This window comes from Topomyia yanbarensis, chromosome 2 (assembly GCF_030247195.1).
Source record: "Topomyia yanbarensis strain Yona2022 chromosome 2, ASM3024719v1, whole genome shotgun sequence".
Taxonomy (NCBI): domain Eukaryota; kingdom Metazoa; phylum Arthropoda; class Insecta; order Diptera; family Culicidae; genus Topomyia; species Topomyia yanbarensis.
This window is the reverse complement of record NC_080671.1, coordinates 52,011,706-52,029,569: the sequence shown is the minus strand read 5'-3', so window position 1 is coordinate 52,029,569 and position 17,864 is coordinate 52,011,706. Positions and strand designations below refer to the sequence as shown.

General features: G+C 37.5%; 1 protein-coding gene across 3 annotated transcripts in view; it reads right to left on the bottom strand.

The window, feature by feature from the left end:
- The window catches only part of LOC131684926 (sodium bicarbonate cotransporter 3), a 149,850-nt gene extending 135,310 nt beyond the window's left edge, over positions 1 to 14,540 (bottom strand). The window contains exons 1-2 of one of the 3 annotated variants that reach the window (XM_058968184.1): positions 14,115 to 14,540; positions 422 to 997 (exon numbers count right to left, since the gene is read on the bottom strand). The gene's annotated coding sequence lies outside the window, so the exon portion shown is untranslated. The remainder of the gene's footprint in view (positions 1 to 421; positions 998 to 14,114) is intronic. The other 2 variants (XM_058968185.1, XM_058968183.1) reach the window with 2 other exon arrangements.
- Positions 14,541 to 17,864: the final 3,324 nt, after the last annotated feature.

Below are 17,864 nucleotides of genomic sequence, written 5' to 3'. Positions count from 1 at the left end.
TTTCTAGTCTAAAGATAGCTGTAAATTTTTTCTCTTTTATAAAAAAAATATTTCAACATTGTAACCTCCTAGTTTTAAGATATTCAAAATGTAAAAACAAAAGAATTCGGCACCGCCAAGCTAACGCATTTGTGCCTATCAAATAAACGAAATGAAAAAAAAAAATGCATTTATCAAGTCAATAAACGTAACTGTTTATTATTTCAGTTGGAATGATGGGTTAAATATATTCGTGTATACAAATTCAGCGCATCCGAAATCGAGAACAGGTTTAGTTTAATGAGAAACTAATTTAGTGCTCTTGATGCTCTTACTTATTTTTGGTTATGTATTCATTAACATTCACATATCATCAAACAGCTCTACTTTGATATTTTCGAACGAGCTTCCTTGTCCGTTTTCGTTGAGAAATGTAACTTACCTCGTTTAAGATAATAGCAGCAATCAAAATCCAGCACTAGTTTCTTTCCGTGTGTAGGATCCCTCCGTCGTTGTTTAAAGCACCTCTCGCTGCTAGATTTAGCAAACAGTGAACATCTGGTATACCGAAAAAATGCAAATTTCTTCCACAATGTTCCACCACAATCACTTAGATTGGAAGAGCAGGTATATACCACAAAATGGACAGAATATCACTTTACTCTTTTCGACACAGTAACTGGCGCTGGCATTGACACTGACATGGGACAGTAAATTTTCATTCACACTTGAAGTGTATTATCCTATTTTTTGTGTTGGTAAATATGCCCGCAGTCGGTGCCCTGTGCCGTGCACTTGGAAATGTTTATTTCGGGATGAAATATTTATGTTTGCTTGCGCCGATAAATATGCTTTTATTTACTTTTTTCACTTTTGGATAAGCAACTGATGGGTTTCTTTCATTGCATGAGCTGAGCTCGAAAATCTATACATCTGATGTTATTAATTGCTGATTGCTTGAATTTCACTCTTGCTTCTCCGTTTTCCTTTTGATGGGATGCGGGGGTGTTTTTAACTCCTGTGAAGAATAAAGAGAAAAGCCGTTTAATACCATCGATCATAGTATATATCCCACACGTGGGGAAATAACAATGCAAACGTGCGGGAAAACCTCTGCGTGTTTTCTCTTTCTTTCGTGCTGCGTGTGAGTGAGAATTAAAAATATGGCATCGTCGTAACACCTGGCGTCATACTACGGCTTAAGGTAGCAGTGATCTAGTTGAGCATCGAATTTCAATCCAATAGTAATGCAAGGTTAGATGTAAAGGGCATCAATCAATCGATTGTTTGTTTTGCGTTTGAAATGGGATAAGTAGGTAGAATTTCAACGCAACATTGTTGAGTTATGGAGACGCATGGTCGATCAATTGCAATTTTATGGAAGTGCGATGCTTTGGATAATTATATATTGAAACAAGAGAGTTTTTTTTGGTAGGGGCGAGCCACTGCGACCAGTATTTGGATCTATATCATAGTCTTCCCAGTTAGGCACTCCACGTCGTATGAAGCATATTACCTGGTTGGGATTTGTAGTCCAAATATCAAAAGGCAATAGCGTTCCTCTACCGAGGACTCTTAGTCTGCGTTGTATCATTGTACTGCATCGGCATCCGCCGAGCTGATGCTATGATGTATCGTTTGTAAGCTTACTAATTTTCTGAAGATGATATTTACTCGGACAGTTGCGTTGCGTTACGTTGCGTTGCGTAAGCACGGTATACTTCGTAGATTGCAGACTGATGACTCCAGCCAGACTACTTGAGGAGCATTGTTTGGGAATAACAATTGATCCAGTCCAAGCGAGAGTTTCGCCTGAGAGCCACCATTGCGGGCCACGACCATCTTTACCGTAACTTGGGATGAGAAAGGAAGTGTTGATGTGGTACTTACTTAACGGAAGGCCCCGACTCAGTGACACTCCCATAAGTACCACGGATTGGGTAGTGGGTAGGTTGTTAGTCAGGATTCGCTTCAAGCAAGCGATGCGACTGAGACTATATTTCCGTGCATGTTTGAATAGTTTATTGACTGTAGGATACGTAAATCTTCTAGGCGTTAAAACTCTGGCTAATCGTTTATTGAGATTGTTTCATGAAAAACAACTTGAACTCCGGACAGCCAATACTAACTAACTCTCTGTCATATTACCACGTTATTTTTCCCCTTGATCTAATACGAATCAAATTATTTTAGTTTTTCCTTCATTTTGTAGTAACATTTTAATGCCGCTACTAGCAAAAGTGTTCATGTTCTATGGAATTTACTATATACATGGCGCAATCGTGCGTAAAACGGCCGATTGCGTCAAAGCACATGACGTGGTCCCCTTCCATTTATGTCACAATTATTCATATCTCTTCCTCCTAATAGCGTGGCTGAATTTATAAATGGTCCTTATTGGTATAATCACAAGCATATTGAGATCCTGTAACTTGAAATTTTCCACTTCGTTCGAGTTAAACGTTCCGATATTACTATGAAGACGCGAAACAGAAAAAATACAAATGCTGCGTTCCTTAACGATATTAACAGCATGCACGAATCAAACACCCCCCGTTTCCAAATAGTACGTACTTATTCTTAGCTCAGTATAATTGACTGATGAGTTAATGGACTAAAAGTAAGGCATTAAATATGACCATAAAACATTTGTTCCTCGTGCTGAAATGATTGCCGCAAATTGGTAATTGGATGTGAATTGATCTTGCGAATTGCCAATTCTCCACCCTCATACATAATTCAAAAGTCATTCACTCAGACAAGACCATGCGTATTTCCCACCCGCATTAAAGACTCAGTGAATTCGTTTCCTAGTTGGTCAAATAAACACTAAACAAACAAATAAACTAGTTTGTTCAGTCGAAAGAAATGTCAGCTCGATTGGCATCAACTGGTGGATACGTGTTCCCTTACAGTGCCATCAAATGAAAGTACATTTAAAATTACATACGACAAAATATGTGCAATTCATAATATAACGAAATGAAGATTGCTTAATTATTTGCATTTAAAAAAGATCGGAAAAAATTAGTTGCATAACCAAGGTGGTTCATTTTCAAAGATAGCACTGCTGATGAATCACTGTATAAAAATTGGTGATAAGGGACGCGGACGAAAATAGCTGACCACCGCCAGAAGATGATATTTACTCGGACAGTGTCCGGTAAGTAGTTTTGTCATGATTCATAGCTCTTTTTGAGAAGTGTGTTGAGAATAATCAAATCGTTGGTGGGTAATGTCAAGGACTAGATCAGAACAACTTTTTTTTTCAAATAATTGCATGAAAAATTAATAATTCTGAACACAGCATATTTTGACAATAATAAATATCTACAGGTTTGGATTTTGCTAGGATTTTCTGCAACTGATAAACAGATTTTTTTTTAAATATAAGTTTAACATATTCTAATCGGTGAAATTTGCTACTCAAGTTGAGCCTTGGTTTCCGGGAGTCGGTTTCATCATGTCGATAACATAGTACTGATAACGTCCAACAAACTAGCCCTGATAAAATGGTTTATTTTGCAGTACAGCCCAAAACACGTGCTGACAGCATTCGAATTATGATCACTATAACAATTTTGAATTTTTTTCGGAACACTGCTAATTCAAATGTTAATTGGATTCACAAATCATATGTAAAATATAAGCTTTTTCCAATAGCTCTAGTTCACTCACAAGAGGTTTCAAGTTTCTATAGTAATATATATTGAAACTCGGAAATAAAAACTTAAAATCCAATAAAAAAATCCACAGTAACTCTGTATACCTCAAAACTTATGGTCGCGCAGCTTATTTTATAACAAATACAAAAATGGTCATTGGGAGTACTATATCTTTCATTTGAAATCAAGTTTGTAAAAATCGATTAGGAGTTTGCTGGAAAATAGCTCGGGAACTTGGCGAGTTTCCCGGGGACATCGAGATCCGTCATAGGTGACCAATGTGGTCAAAACTATTTTGATTGGCCATCAGTGATCTAGACCCGCAAAATCAAATACTGTTGAACGTATTTGAATATGTATTACATCATTCGGACATCATAGGGTTACCAGTTTATATGGAAATTTTCTGTGTGACCGCACTCTTCAGCTCGTAACTCCGGAACCAAAAGTCCGATCAACTAAAAATTCAATAGCGCATTATACCGTTCATTTGAAACTAAGCTTGTGCAAATCGGTTCAGCCACCTCTGAGAAAATTGAGTGACATTATTTGACAAACACATATATACACAAAGACATTTTGCGATCTCGACGAACTGAATCGAATGGGATATGACACTCGGTCCTCCGGGCCTCGGTTGGAGTGATTGTATAGCCTTTCTTGATATGAGAAAGGCAAAACAAATACCATTAACTACACCACAAACGATAGTCTATTTTTCATCTGCTGTTCTGGCCATATAATCATTTTGATTATATAATTATTAATTATATAATCAAAAAGGACGCCCAGTACCTCCAAATCAACTGACAGCACCATCAATGAGAAAACAAATACGAAAGACGACAGGTTCGCACTTGTACGTGTACGTGTACGACAACGAGAGAGACATGAATTACCCTTAAGGTTGCACAGAGAATTTGCATGGGATGGTCAGACTTAAGGGGATAGAGTTTGTCGGACGCATTCTCTCCATGAGTTGTTTAATGGCGGTGGGATTAGTACGCGGTACCAGGTCATGTAGCTTAACTTTAATAGTGTCATTGTCTAATAATGTTGGGTTTGTTTGTTCACATTTTACACACTAGGTAGTAAGAATCGAATTTTGCCTTTGCAACTAGACAGAGCGGGACACGGGTTGGTTGCCTGACTTACTACAACAGCAGAGCGACTATTAGCTTCTGAACTGTGCAAGATGAGTAATCGAACTGATGAAAAAATATAAATTCTTGAAACGATAAAAATTAATAATATTAAAAATTATTGAAATTGTTCAGAAATTTAGAAAAAAGGAAAAAAATCAAACTTCAATCAATCAATTAGCTTATCGGAGCCGTGAATCCACATACCTATTTACAAGAAAACCAAAAATATAAAAAAGGGTGGGAAATGTCAGAAATATACCCCAAATCAGATATTTCGGCATTTCTGATGGAAATCCTGATATAATAGGTCAAGTACATCGGAATGGAAAATATTCAAAAATATTCATTAATATTAAATTTAAAATATTCAATGATTTTTTTATTTGTTTTTTTTTACATTTTAGCGACAGCTAGAGATTACCAGGTAGGGAAAGTTATGAAAATTTAGAACCATAGTACTCAAGTGAGAGCAAGGATGTGCAGAATACAGATCGGAAAACTATATGTGGCAGGGTCATTAGAACAGGCTTAATACCTTACGGGTTTAACTTTTGTCTTCTGCTGATGGGGGTCGAGTTTAGGCAGCATAACTACGAATCACTCAAGGCCACCAGCATGCCTCCAGGCAAAGACAGCCATGTCCCGCTTAACCGTGAGAACTGACAAAAGAAAAGCCACGTAAGATCACCACTGAAAACCTGTCGACGATTAGTACCAATGAAATTGCTGCTGTTCATCTCTGTTTGCCTTTCGAATATCGGGATAGATTTTTATTAGAATATTGCCATTGCGCTTACAGTCGTAGTGGGTTTGCTACATTGTGTAAAATGGTGGCTGTGTCTACAGTGGCTACCCACCGCTTTCTTTTTCCCTTTTTTATTTCGATTGTATATAGTCACATTTCCTTTTTTACATTTTAACGGCATTCAATTCTTTATTCATTCGTTTTTAATTATTTTTTTAACTTGATGAATTCTGTAGATTTAATTGCTCTATAAACTTTAGTCATTTTTTCAATGTATTATTTCAATATCATGTTTCCTCCCCTCGTTAACTCATAGATCTCCAACCCATACTTCACTAAAAATATAGATTTTTTTTGGTCGCATTTTCGATACTCAGGAGATTTCCAGCTATCTAGTTCGGCCGAGAAAAAAAAATCCTAAAACCCGTCGCACGACAAGTCAAACTGCATGATTTCGCAATTGTGCTAGAGGAAATTTTGAAGGTTTTTGGTCGAATTGGCTATACTTGACCTCGGAGAGTGGCGAAAACGATTAAAAACAGTTTGAATATTGTCTTTCCACGGAGTTTCATTCGTCATCAAATGGGTTTCAACCCCGATCGAAAGAAGTCCTTGTTTCCGGGGGAGTCCTGCAAAAACTTTTATTGTGTTCAGTCAGTACAATTCGAATAAAAACCCATAAAACATCCACCAGTGAGCCCAAACTGAATATAAAAAGCACCATTTTAAACCCTACTAACAAGCACCAGGCTTCTGAAACTATTTCTATCCTATTCTTAAAATAATAAATAATGGTAATATAAAAGATATTTGAAACAGTTAAACAACATTCACCATTCTATTCGCCATTCGCCATTCACCAGGCGTCTTACGCTGTTCAATGACCGAACAACAAGTCAGTCAGTTGTGTCATAAAAATAAACTTCAACTCCCACTTTCGCGTTTTTGCTTATCTCACTGGATATGGTTATTTTTTGCCGAGGAGGCATTTAATCCCTAGAATGCGTAGAACGTTTTTAGCTTTTCTATATTTGCAAAATAATGGCGCAGTCAAGACTCGTTTAGTGCTATGCAGGAAATAATTTGAAGGTAATGTCTCGATCTCCGCAAAATATTCCGGGATGTGTAATCTGTTGTATATTTCCGGTACAGACAGCAGTCTTGTCTGTACCGGAAAAATCCCAAAGTGAATGAGATGATAATCCAATTGTGGCCTGCCACTGTGATTATGCTAAGACACCGTCATCCAACCGATGACTTCTGTTATCGCAAAAGGTTAGGATGCTCTGCTCGTGTCAAGCGAACGGCTGACTGGATTTGCGTCTAGTGACAGTTGTTTGCATGCAGTTACCCCGATTATTCGGCAATTGAAACAATAAAATGTGCTATTAGAGAGAAAGATTTGGTGAGCCTAAATTGGTAGCGTGTGTCGTTGCGATTTGAATAACATATTGCCACAATGGGAGATGCTGAACTTGAACCGAATAGCAACGGAATCATGAATGGTTATGTAACGTAACGTTTGATCTCCGCTCAATAATTTGAGTTACGATACAGGTCTAGATAGGTTTTGTTGAAATTATTACCCGATGGTTGGTTTGACAACTTGAAACAAATTTCTAATCGAGTATAAGTTTGCAAAATATTTGGAAAAGTCAAACTAAATCACCTCCCAGACACGATAAATAATTTATCCACAAGCATACCTGTTGGAAAGTATTCCATTATTTCGTTTCAATTGCAAACGTGTGCATTCTCATATGTCATAATAACAATTTATGACGTTCGCACAGCGCCAGACATTATTAGAACACCAACTCTTATCAACAATGGGCCAGTCAGTCAGTCAGTGGGAAGATGGATTTATTGTTGTCACAGTAATAACCGTTTGCTCAGTTGTCCTTCAGTTAAATTAGCAGCTGTTTAAAAATGCAATTCAACGGGGCAGTAATGTAGTGCACTGGAAAGATTCAATGTCATCAATGTTGGGTTGTGATGACATTGTGTTTAGAAAAAGCGTGATAAGCTCCCGCTTCATGTCTCTTTTGTGCACCATACCGCCACTCTGGCAAAACTAATTACGGTGTCGCAATTTTACTGCTCTATTTCTGATTTGACCTGGCTTGTTGACGGATAGAGCGAGGAAAAAAAATACGCTGGATTCATTTTTATGCGATCTTATTTTGTGCAGTTTTTTAAGCGATTACTCTTACCAGACAAATAATTATTATTAGACGGTTTTGATACATTGATTTACACTTTCAGTTATCGCATGCTAGAGTTTGCAGATTCTGGTTTTTATTATTATTGAAGAGATACATTTGATTTTTATTTATAAACATGGAAAATAGAGTAGTCTATGTATATGAACAGTGAAAAGGAAAAAAGTACAGAAAGAATACTTATTTGCGTTCAGTGTCATAGAGAATAGATCTTTAAAAAGTATATATTTAATTTTTTTGGAGGTCTACACAGTCCGAAATTCATAATATGCGAATTGTTTAGTTTCGCGGTTTTAGAACTCACATATATACTCATTTGTGTTCATAATTGGCAAATGATGTTTTTTTTTGATTTAAGCATAGATATAATTCGACAAAAATAAAAGCTACGCGAGGTAATAGTTTGTCTTCTTGTCTTTGTGGAAGCCAAATCGTGTAATTGAAAGTAAACCATTTACTCCGACCCAATTGTTGGAATCATTTTCTCGGACAGCTTTCGGATACAGGACAGTATCGCAATCGGATGAAATTAGTTGGGATCGAAGGTTGGTTTTCCTTGTTTTCATATGGCGATGACCTTCACTTGGCTTCAGTCATGAGGTACAATGTTACCCTCAAGAAACTTGTTGAATAAATTCAACAAGTATCTTCTCGCAGAGTCAGAAAGATTTTCAACAAATTGAATAGGCGCAATATTTTAGGTAAAATTGAATATACCACACTTTTTTAGTACTGTTTAGAATTCAGTTGTTCATGAATATTACTCTTTATAGCTCGCCGACGTACCGGCGCCCATAACCGCGTTTTTTAGCATTCGTCAAGCTTTTAATTTGCTTTTATAACGTACGCGTACTTCCTTAAGTTTTCAGGTGTTTTCACGTCTGAGTATTCTTTATCTCACCATGGGTCGGGAGACCTTTCACGGAAGTTCTCGTCCGGTACGCGTTTTTATCTTGATCACTTAGCATAACCTAATGAAAAAAGAATAGGACATTTTTATATGAGTTAGCGCCACAGGGGAAGAATTTCGAATAAAACTGTTCTCCGTTGGCAAGCTCTTGATTAAATACTCTACTTTGCCGAAGACTTTATTCCGTCAAGTGTTTCCACTCACGAGATATGACCCAATATCAAATGAATAGGAAATTCTCAGGCACTCTAGCGCCACTCAGTGGAAGAATTCTAAATTAAAATATGCTCTGTCGAAAAGCCCTGGATCTTATGATTTACTTTGTCGAAGTGTCCACCCTGCTAAGTATTTCCGATCATGAGATATGACCCAATATATAAGTTAATTATAGGTCATTTGCCTACTCCCTAGCGCCACCTGGTGGGATAATTCTGCATTAGCCTGTTCTTTATCGGAAAGCCCTTGACATTCTGATCTAGTTTGCCGAAGATATTACCCTTCCAAATGGTCAGCATTTCGTGTTATTAAAAGTTGAAATTCATGTAGTTATCCACCTCATGCAAACGTGCGTCCACCATAAACCGCTTTTTTCACTTTCGACAGAGCCACCCCAACTACAGCACATGACACCCTCAACTTTGCGCGGTTATAACTTTGTCAGTTTTTGTTGGATTGACTTGCAATCTTCACGAGTCGATTTGTTGTTACAAGAAGATTCTTAATTTTTCTCACGAAAAACATTAATCGATTACAGCGCCACCTAGATCTCAAAATGTGAAACTGATGTGTTTCTCCATACATTTGGTGAATTTTTCCCATACAAACTTTGAGCCATTTGCGGAACCACTTCCAGTGTACCAAATGAGCTGAAATTTTCAGGGAAGCTTATTAGCAACCTAAACTATCTTATTCATGTGCAAGGTTTAAAATTCCGCACTTTGCATTTTTTTCATACAACTTTGGGCCACTCTAGTGATTACCTACCACATGCAATCTAACCGCAGCACTGTCGATCAGAGAGGTAAGTCTAATGCACTCGGATGTGCTGGGGTGTCATTTCACACGTGTTTACAATGGTTACATTGAAGTTGTCACAAACCTCGTGGAGTGAGGTAGGTCGATTATCTTCACAACCGTACCGTGGGAGTTAAAATCTCCTTAAACTAGTCTCAGTCAGTGCAGGAGGATTTTCACGAAACCGTTGATGGCCAACTGAGGCTCTAGAGAGAATGTAGGTGGAAGAAGTGCAAAGGCCTATGACTGGTGTCGAGGAGTGGTCGATTTGATACCGAACAATGTTCCGCCGTAAGAGTCTTCTCGACCTAAGCGAATAATATTAATATCTATTTCTAAATTACGTCGTGTTTCGCATAATGCAAATGCTTCAAGTTTTTAATTGTTCAAAAAAAATTTAGCATCGATTTTCGGAGAATGCTTTAATGAATGATTAAATTAAATGACGAATTAGCCATACTGAAAGGTCATTTTGCAGTCAACCGAATCAAGGATGTTTTTACTGCGCGGAGAAAGATCATTATACATGGAGTTTCTAATGTTCCATGAAGTGCTGTGAACTCTATTTCCGAACTCAGATTTTCGAAAGTAGAAGCTACTTGCTTCGTTTTTGCACACGTATTTTTCGAGCTAATGGGTTTGGAAGAAGAACACCCTCTGGCTTTTACAACGGAGTTTAGAAGGAGAAATGTTCCTCTTTTTATTACTTCTAGGTACAGCAGAAGATGTTCCCTGTTGAAGATCATCAGAGTCTCACTCGTCAGTAAACAATTTAGCACAGATATTCGTAGTGGCGCTAGCTCTCTGTAGCATACCTGCAAAAGAGACTACATTTCGACAACCCTTCCACTGAAATCAGTCCCTTGATTCCCACAGCATTCCCCACAACGAACCTTATTGCTACAATGGTGTGTTGTGTCCCGATTTTTTGACCCGTGGAACAAGAAGGCGAGACGGCGGACGAACCTTACCGAAGATGAGATAGTTCGGTAGAGCAGACTCTCTTTGGCCTGGAAAAATATCACAACGGGCCCGATTTAGGAGCACAAGCTTCAGCAGGAGAGTCGATTGTTTTCGACATCCATAAAATTTTAAGGCGGATATTGGCAGGAGAAGTCATTTTTGCAGTGTAGGATGCTAGGAGAGACAAGAATGGGGATGGTATTATAGTAGTTTAAGGTTCAAGTTACCTTTTTTAAGCATGTGTTAGAATTGAACGCTTGGTAGTGTGCGTAGGAAAAATTGTGTTCAGCTTTGCCACCGGATTATCCATTTAAACCTTTTTAATACTCTAAAATAAGAATATCAGTCGATTTATTAGATCATCACGATTCAATTCAATGAAAATACCTGCTGGAAAAACCATCGGCTTAGCTAAATGGTGCTTTTGAAAAAGTGGCTGTGGTTTTTTCATTGCGCAGTTGTGTTGCGTACCCCAGCTCGGTGTGGTAGTGTGATAAAAAATTACAGCCACTTTTTCAAAAGCACCATTTAGCTAAGCCGATGGTTTTTCCAGCAGGTATTTTGCATGAATTGAATCGTGATGATCTAATAAATCGACTGATATTCTTCTTTTAGAGTTTTGAAAAGGTTTAAATGGATAATCTGGTGGCAAAGCTGAACACAATTTTTCTTACGCATACTACCAAGCCTTGAGGTAACTTGAGCCTTAACTGTATCCAGTCGGCTAACAAGGTAAAGACGCACTGCTGCTCTGCTGCTCGAATACCGGTTATTCATCCACCAAAGGAAAAAAAATGCCAAATCTGCTAAGAGGCGGAGAGCACAAAAGAAAGGAAACCTTGAAAGCAAATTAGCAAAGTTTGCACTATACGATATCCGTGGTTCTTTGTACGAATTTCAACAAATAGTCTAAAATGTGCTTTATCCTAAAACATGGAAGACGAAAATATTACACAGATGTTCAAATTCTCAATTCTGCTGCAACACCTCTTATGTCTACCCCGAGTGTACTGAAAACTTTATCGGCGTTTCTTGAAACTCGGTTTTTCTCGAAACCACTTTTTGAGTTGGCCGGAAATGTAAGTCGAACAAACGATTGTTGACAGTTTTGAAATTTTCACAGTTTTTTGGAAATTAATTTGTCCAGCGACGTGCGTAGGATTTTATTTTTTCATTGCTTAATTTTCTTTTGATTAATAGTTTTGTGTTGATTTTTATGACATTTTAGGTGTTTTTTCACTCAAAAGGGCGTCATTTCGCGAAAAATCAAAATACGTATGTCGTTTGCTATTGTCATAAGGAATCAGAAAAACTTTATTTTTTGGCTTTAGGTCAAAAATTACGGGAGATAGTTTTCCGGCCGTGAACCCCTTCCAAAAAAAACGCACGTAGGGAAAAATCTGTACAGCCGCCATCTTGTGGTGAAATTACTCGAAAAAATTATTTATTACTTATGATATCAAAATCATTTTAGTTTGGATTTTAAATATGCTTTTAAGATTGTTACAAAGTGTTACGATTAGTTTCATTGATTGAAATTGCGCAAGTTGATGCAACATTTGCCAATAGAAAAGTATCGCCAAAACAATAGAAACATTTGACAGTAGTTACTACATTTTTATCATTTAAAGCTTAACGGGTATGGACGTTGTTCCAGCTTCCCATAGTTCACTACTCCCCACCGTCCCTACCTAAATGATATTTTAATTTTTTCATTCTGGACCTGTGCATAGTCCTTTGTCCAGTATTATGGAGGCCCTACTGTTGTGCCGATTGCTATTGGTGAACCGGGTTTAAATCAGTAATATTGATTAGAAAATGAAAACTGAAACTCTTACAAATAATTCAATCACAAAAACATTAAGATTGAACTGAGATATACATCTTTAAACTGAGTTTAAAATTCGGGTCAATATGACCCGCTATCACCTTAATTGGCCTTTTTTGTACTGCCCTTCAGAAATGTCCGAAAGTTTTCATTTCTAATGAGACTCGTAGTGCTACGTCAAAGAGGAAAAGTCAGAAAATTCCAAACCTGTAGGTGGAAAACACAAAAAAATATCGCATGTTGAATATTCGTTTCGGATCATTCAGCATTTTAGCCCAAACACCAAAACAAGGTTAATGGTAGATGCTTTAGTTCTGGGTATGTTGTCCACACAGCCGGAAATAGAGGAGGAAAACTTATGCTGATTTCGTTTTTAAATTCAAAGTGCCCGAAACTGTCATTTTTATATGGATTTTATAAAGAGCGAATATAGAGCGAATTTTGAGCCCTTTCGCCTTTCGTGTATTTGAATAATCTGATCCTATGTGTAATCGAACCCATATCGGATGAATATCAGAGAAATGTCTGCATGATCGCCTTCTCCTTCAGCACACTTTATAAAGCATATACGCTAACGCCACCAAAGAAGAAATATCATGGTTTAATAATTTACAAACTAACTACAAAGTCTACAACCTGCTGAGTCGGTACTTTTTCTGGGCTGATTTTCTCTGGACGAAATTGAAGCACTCAACTCAACACTCTGTAGCGTACTTTAATCACACTAGTTTTCAAGTTTAAAAAAAAATTCTAACAATTCAACAGACGCAGTATTATTCAAGATTTTGATGATTTTCGATTATTCTGTTCATCTGGAAAACAAAGTATGAATAATAAGGTTGGTGACGAAAAAGCATACATATGTTGATTGTATTATGAAACTATATCACAAGATTTATCACGTGATGCAGTAAAAAAAATATATGGCTGATGTTAAAAAAATTGGCCCATAAAGCTCAACAAAACTGGTCCGGGTAATTTACTACAACATACATCATGTTGGAACATATTGCATATTTTCCATTAGACTAAGACATTTTGCAACTTCACAGCTGGCCTCTACATTTTGACTTTTTTGTCCTTCGCGTAATTAGTAACTTTGGATTATTTTTTTTCGATATTAATGTCACACAATCACAGAAACGCTTTTCACTGGACAACGATTGGGAGGATCGCCAGCAGTAGGAACTGTTATCAGTGTACCTACCATTATTGGTAGAATGATATCCCTTTTCGGCCTGTTTGAAAAAATATTTTCCCAGCCAATCGATAATTCCAGGAAATTCATTGAAGCAGCCTTTTTACGCCGGGGAAATATCATATATGTATCCTTCATTTGACCGAAACATGCTTTGCAAAGGCTTTTGGCACTTTTTTAATCAATCACCCACGCTACATATGATCTGTAAGGGTGTGTAAAGCAACCATTTGATAACAATTATCATTTTTCTTCCGAAACGCTTAGTTTCTTTTTGGAAAAGTTAATTTTAAACAGACTACACATGTTAACTGCTTTAGACGTTTAATAAAGACAATCAGTTGTACACAATCTGGTTGTTTGATTATCACAATTACCGGATGAGACATTCCAGTACTGGAAAGAGAAACCAAGAGATTTTCGCGCTTGTGTGTTGGATGGGTACCTTACGCTAATTAAATTACAGACTCCTACCAGCGTTGAAAAATGAGAACAATTTATTGGCACTAATTTGTATGCTCGGTGCTGCTAATGCTGCTCAAGTCCAGTCAGTTTCACTACAGCTCCATTAATTTTCATTAATTTCGGTTCACTTTTTGCCCGAAGGACTTATACTGATTTCACTGTTATCATTTTGCTAGCGAAAAATAAGTGCACAGTTTTGGCATCAAACAGCTCAACAGGCCTACTAAGTACGAAAACAACGAAAATCTTTCAACAAAGCCACTTTCGAGATTTATAACTTCTTAGAACTACACTTTTTCCCTATTACAATTCGAGCAGAAACGGAAAACCGTAGCACTTGATAGCGAATGAAAAAACACAATAAGGCAGCATGAAGGAAAACTGCCTCTTAGAACCTGAGCGCGATTGATTCTACACGGGCGGTGAAAAACAACGATTGTCTCCCGCTCTCTCGTGCTCGCGAAAACTCTTGTATATGTAGATATCAGCACGTAGACGCGTACGCCTACTGCGGCTAGACTGTGTGGGTGAGCTGAAGCAGTAGCATGCTACTATTATGCTAGCTACTATTGCCATGAGCGGCTTGAACGTTGAAGTTACTTGCCCTGAAGCTGTCGGCTATCCGACTGACCTGGCGAGCGAAGCATAATCTGCCACCCGGTTTGACAAATCAACGCTTGGATACTGGGCGAGATGATGCGATAAGCGGGGTCATAATTTAAGATATGAAATTTATCAAGAAAACGTAACGTTTCCTAAAGCTGATTTTCGTTTCGTAAATATTTCAATTTTGTACTGTATTAGATCCGTAGTTCAGAAGTTCGTTGGATGATAGTGTCTGCGGTACCTTCGGCGCAGATGGTTATGGTTTTGTTCACGCTTCCAGGTGAAGAAGAATCAGTAAAGCAAAACTGCACTGGCTGGTGCTAACAAATGAACAATCCATGCCGAAATGTCCCTTCGTCGAACTTCGCTTTCTTTGTCTTCTAGTATCATCTTCGAGAGGAACATTATCATCTTCGAGAGGAACATTGGTAAAGCGCATGATTGTCAGAGCATATTACATATTTGAGTACGAAATTCGGCTCCAAAGATTATGTGATGAGCGCAATAAAAGCAGGAGAGCATCAGCAGCCAATTAAAGCAGGGCACCGGAGTTGCCCAGTACCGTCTTTATGTAAAGGTACACTGAACGAATTTGGGGGCACCGCACGCATATTAAGAATTCAAATATACCGAACATAAGTAAAACAATCTTCTACTGCTGTAATACGATTATTTAAATCTAAATGCAAAACCTTAATAAACAGGCAAACGACAAAAGTAAAAGCAAAACACGCACTGGACAATCTATCTAATTATACCATCATACACGTTGAGATCAGTTGTGCCGCTCATATTTCTAGATTCGACTAATGTTAGCTAGTTAGCAATAAAAGAAGTTTAAAGAAATTTTACGTGGCAAAGAGGTCAATTAATTTATGATTGATGATTGAAATAACATTTCGTTACATGAGAATATTATTATTATTAATATTTAATGTGTATCAGTTCAGTTCGCCAGTTACAATAAATGAGTGTGCAAAACAATTATCGATACCTACAGTACCAGTCATACAAAATATAAAATGCATCAAACCTTGCAATTACACTTTTTGTAAATAATTCAACTATTCAACGTTTTTTTGGTTATTTTTTCTGAAAGTTGACGGACATTAATATTACCAATGACATGGAGTATCATCAAAAAACATTTAATTAATCGCATTTAATATGTATATAATAAACTACTTAATTGTCAAAATAAAGCCGGCAAAAATACACCAATTTACTGTTTTATTTCAGTTCGATTTTTTTCTCTCAAAACTTGTTTTCTTTTGTTAATATTCGAAACAAACTAGTTATGAGGAAATCGTGTAGTAATTATGCGTGTTTTAACATCGTTCAGGCTAAATGTGCCGGAAAATCAAATCGCGTGATTATTGAGCAGTTTGGCATCTGTCATCGATAGAAAGGATCTATAATAGATTTTTGCAATCCAACTCAAATAAAAGGAAACTAGGAAACGGTCAGCAAGCAATGCCTCGATCGCTAAAGATGATCCCCGAAAAAATGGCACTTTTGTTACCCAATATGCTTTTAGTTTATTGTCATCAGGTACGGCAGCAGCTACGTGCGAAGACCACAGGGGCATCGATATATCCCCAGAAACCAGATTTCGGTCGAACATGGCAGCGAAAGTGGTTTGGGGTAAACTGTTACCTCATAAAATATTTTAAACAATATACCTTTGTTATCAAGTGACAATTAAAATTCAAGCTGCAGTCGACACAACGTTGGACCAATACGTCAAATTCAAGACAACTTCACTGCTCCTGTTTATAAAGATCTGCTTGAGATCACAATGCATCCATATCCCTAGGAAAACATGAAAGATGGGTGGATTTTTCAGCAAGATAACTACCCCAAACATACCCGAAGGCTGGTCAAGTCAAGGTTTCCGAACCAAAAAGTGTCTGTTTTAGAGTGGCCATTAAACTGCCCAGAAAAATAATAAATTTTTGAAAACTCAATCCCCTGAGTCGATTTCTAGTTCCACCAGGAGTACTCCAAATTTGAAGCAAATCGGACAAGTCTAGCTACGGGACCAACGCTCCTAAAGTTTGTATGGCATTTTTCGACAATTTAAATGGAGAAAACCAACTATCTCGCATTTTCACCTCTAGGTGGCACTGTATGCATCGTATTATCACTGTAAGTAAAAATAAGAAATATATTTTAATTGTCTATAACTTTGTCGAAGACTGCTAGTCTATCCGGCTCTGTTAAAAGAAGTTGTTGAACTTTTAACGAAGTGATGTCTGAGTCAGTTTTGCAAAGTTGTAGAACAGGCATTTTATAGTAATTCTTCCGAACATGTTGATGTTCTATCTCTCTTCTATGAAAAGTTAGTGTTGGTGCCCTCTATGCGGTCACAGATTGAACTAACATTTTCTAACCAACTCTTCTGAACGTACTATTGAGCTAAACCTAACCGTTATTTCACAAAAATATTTAGTTCGCGGGAATCGAGTACTGATACACAACCATGTAGTGCTAGGCCCCATGCAAAACTGACTCAGACATCACTTCATTTAAAGTTTAATAACTTTTTTTAACAACGCAGTCTTCGACAAAGTTATAGACAATTAAATTATCTTTCTTGTTTTCACTTACAGTGATAGTACAATGCATACGCAGTATCACCTGGTGGTGAAAATGTGAGGTAGTGGTTTTTCTCCATGTAAATTGTCGAAAAAATCCCATACAAACTTCAGGAGCGTTGGTCCGGTAGCTAGACTTGTCCGATTTCCTTCAAATTTGGAGCGACCAGAAATCGAGTAAGGGGTGATCCGATAGGGGTCATTTTTTTCTTGTCACTCTAGTGGCCATCACAATCAACGAGCTTACGGTAGGAACTCGAGCAACGAATTCGAGTTCGTATGTTTAAGAATTCGGATGATCTTATGGAAGACATCGAGCAAGAATGGGCGAAAATACCAATTGATCGTCTTACCACTCTGTTCAATTCTATACCATCTCGTTACGCAACAGAAATCAAATCAGGGTGGGGAGGGTAGTGAAACACGTGATGGAGAGAGGGTAACATTATAACATAATATCTATAATAGTCAAAAAAAAATTGGCTGGGATTAGGTTGACGATTTCTAGAGTGGTGGTATAATCTTTC